The 3,638-nt window shown below is 42.8% G+C and overlaps 1 pseudogene; it reads right to left on the bottom strand.

Moving 5' to 3' along the window:
- Positions 1-2,137: 2,137 nt before the first annotated feature.
- Positions 2,138-2,643, bottom strand: LOC114621969 (annotated as a pseudogene).
- Positions 2,644-3,638: the final 995 nt, after the last annotated feature.

Raw genomic sequence — 3,638 nt, 5'->3', positions numbered from 1 at the left:
TCTACTCTAGGGGGAGCAAAATGGACGTTCTCCTCATAGATGTTACATGACAGGTAGAGTCCTCCACTGCTGTTTCCATGTCTCTGTGTTGAAAAGGTCAGGTCATGGCAAATGGTCATGGAATATGCTTGCTGACAATCTAACTCCACACGAAGTTTCTCTGTTTTGCTTTTTAGTGCCTCAATCCTTGTACTGGCTGTTTTTTTGTGTCAACTTGACACAAGCTGGTGTTATCACAGAGAAAGAAGCCTTCCTTGAGGAAATGTCTCCATGAGATCCAGCTGTAAGGCATTTTCTCAATTAGTGATCAAGGTGGACAGGCCCAGCCCATTGTGGGTGATGCCATCCCTGGGCTGGTAGTCCTGGGTTCTATAAGAAAGCAAGCTGAGCAAGCCAGGGGAAGTAATCCAATAAGTATCACTCCTCTATGGCCTCTGCATTAGCTCCTGCTTCCAAGTTCCTGCCCTGTGTGAGTTCCTGTCCTGTCTTCCTTTGGTGATAAACAGCAAAGTGGAAATGTAAGCTGAATAAACCATTTCCTCCCCAACTTGCTTCTTGGTCATGATGTTTGTGAAGGAATAGAAACCCTGACTAAGACAATCCTAAATATTCCATTTTTTCCTGAATATCCCTACACAAATTAGAATAACCCCAAATATGAGTCCCCTTCTCGGAGGAGATAAGAGTGTAAGAGTCGGAAGGGCTGTGTAAAGATGGAGAAGAGGGGCAGGAGGAAGACACAAACCAGATGCCATAGAAATGGAATGGTTTCTAGGAGACAGAGTGTGCAAGGAAATGGATTCCTCCCCTCCCTTGGGTCATCTAGAAGCAAAGTTCCTGTTGGCTTATTTACCTTCCCAGTCTCTTGTGGTGTTAGATAAATTTGTGTTTCAAAGAATGGGTTCCCCCGTAATCTATTACATCAGCAAAAGAGAAGAACAGACCCTCAAATCTTAATCCATTGTGCAAGCTGAGGACAGCTACCACATCCTCAGTTCTTTTTAACTTAACTCCCGACTCCTGTGCTAGGGAAGGGATTCAGTTCACATCCAACAACAGAAAGAGTGTGAGACATTCAGGAGAGAAGGGACATGACTGAGTGTGCCAAGATAAATTCCCTTGAGGTGGAGAGAGTGTAGTCCCACAGAGATGACTACAGACTATGTAAAAACAAGCACACCGGGCCTGGGTGGTGTAAAACAAGGCAAGAAGACTCTATAGGCCAAGAGCATATTTTCTTACATTGGGTGATAGTTACGAACTCATCTTCAGGAAGCCACGGTGTCAGAGTTTCCATTCTCCACAGTCGCTAACCATGCAAGCTAATTATTCAACTCAGCTACCCCTCCCCCCTTAAACCTAAGGAAAAATAATAATGCTCCTATGCAGGGCTGGCATGAGGGTAGAATTATTTTAATAATACATGTAACATGCTTAAATAATTATAGTACATAGAGGCTCAGTTTTTTTTTATTTAAGTACACTTTATTTTTAGACAGCCCACTGTAACTGCCCGTTCTGCCCCATGTTTAGGGGCTACTTTGTAACGGCCCGTTTTGCTGCTCGGGTCCACGGTCAGGGTCTAGCAAGAGAGAGAGAGAGGATGGAGGGGCGAGAGATGTGAAGAATGGAGACAAGACAGAGAGTATGATCAAGTCTCCCTTTATTGAAAGGAAATCCTGGGTATTTATACATTTTTCCATGTGCCTTGCCCTTGTGGACAAGCACAGCTGAAGGCACTATGTTACTTGCCTTGCAGCGTGAATATCACGTGCGCCTTGCAGCTGGGGACACTGTGCAGCAAAACAAGATATGTGAGAAAAACAAGATGTTTATCAGAGTGTGCTCAGCTGTTATGCGCTGTTCAAAACAAGTCTCTTGTCAGGATATATGGCCTGAGATGGCTGCAAAGATGATAGCCGCTTTCTGCTAGGAGTCAGCTCCCAACAGCCCACATGATTTTTCTTAAAAAAACAAAAAAACAATTCCTCCACTCCAAATAAATCATGGTCAAAATAAAAGCTCAAAATGACATCAGTCCCATTTGTCCTAAGTCCTGGTGTTGTCTGGATGGTGAGCAGCAGCCAATTACGGGTGACAGGGGATAGATCCAGTTTGTTAACATTTTTTCCATTTCTTAGCCATCCTTAAAGAAAATCATAAATGGAGTCACACCATCTTCATGGTAGTCCAGGAGAGCAACCATACCATCTGCACTCATGTTTTCACCAATAAAAAATCGGTAGTTATTGAAATTAGCAGGGATGTGCTTAATTCGCTCTGCAGCTCCAGTCATAAAAAGCTTTGCTCTTTCTGGTTTCTGTTCAAGTTTGCCCTTGAGTGATTTCATGTAGTCTTTGATGTACTTTTTGTAGGCCTCTTTTGTGAAGCTGGTTTCTTGTAAGTGATGGTTCCTGACAATGTCAACACCAGTGACTACTGTGCTTTTGGTACCTTCGCCCTCTGGACCTTCAGCGGAAGCATTTCCACCAATGAGTGAGTTATCGATAGTGCCCTCTGTTCTACTGACCATCTTGTCCTCCTCCTCCAGGCACAGCCCGTCCGCGATCTCCAGGATCTTGTAGATATCTAGATGTTGGAGAACAGCTCATCATGGCTGATGAGGTCCTGGTAAATGATCATGGGGACAGCTGGGGACAGCGGCGCTAGCCTGACAGTGAGCGCAGAGTGAGCGTGAGGCAACCGACTCAGCGGCCGCTCCTCAACCTCATATAAAGGGCATGTTCATTTAACTTTTGTTTTATTTATTATTTTTTATTTTTTTAGTTTTATTTTTTACCTACTTTCATCTATGTTTCCAGTGTTGGAGAGTAAGCCCAGAGTCTAGGACACATATTCCAGGCAAATGCTCCTCTACTGAGGAACACTCAAAATTTCATGATCGCTTTTTCATTCTAAAGTTGTCTTAGTTTTCAATTGGATGGTTTGGGAGAGGAGCGACTAACGGATAAAATATTGAACAAATACTTCTTCTGAGACAGTTACAAACAGAATTACAGCAGGAGTTCAGCCTCCAGGTGTATTTACCCTCACAATCATGAGGGTAAATCATGTGACTGTTAACTGTTGACTCGATCAACATGCAGTTTGTTCAGATGGGGAACAGAGGATGCATATGTTTGTGTGAAGAACAGGTTTAACCAATGGGAGGCCAAATGACACAGTATCAAATTGCAAAGCCAAGATGGCTGTTGAAACACACTCTTTGAAACTGCTGGAAGAGTTGATATTGACTATCTCAAGGATTGTAATATCGGTGTGGGACAAAGCAGAACAAGAAACTATTGATTTTCACCCAAAAGCACTACTTGACATTTTAAAAGTATGTGCATGATAAAATTAAAAATAAATCAAAACATTAAGTTTAACGTACAGGGTTGGACACAGTCAGCCAAGGGAAACAAGTCACATAGACATCATTACCAATCAGTGTTAAAGTTCGTGGGCACTATTGCTCAAGTGTGCCAGTTGAAGTTAACTTCAGCGCTTTCAACATTTCAAATATTCAATTACATTTAGATCTTGTTTCTAATGGTTTCAAAGCCAGAGTGTGATCGTGTGGGCTATACATGGAGACTCCTTGGAGACTGTTTTAAAGTCTCCAGTGCTTTCTCTAC

The sequence above is a fragment of the Grammomys surdaster genome, unplaced genomic scaffold, assembly GCF_004785775.1.
Source record: "Grammomys surdaster isolate TR1022 unplaced genomic scaffold, NIH_TR_1.0 185, whole genome shotgun sequence".
Lineage (NCBI taxonomy): Eukaryota > Metazoa > Chordata > Mammalia > Rodentia > Muridae > Grammomys > Grammomys surdaster.
Note: the sequence above shows the minus strand (reverse complement) of the source record. Positions and strands in the feature narration are given on the sequence as shown.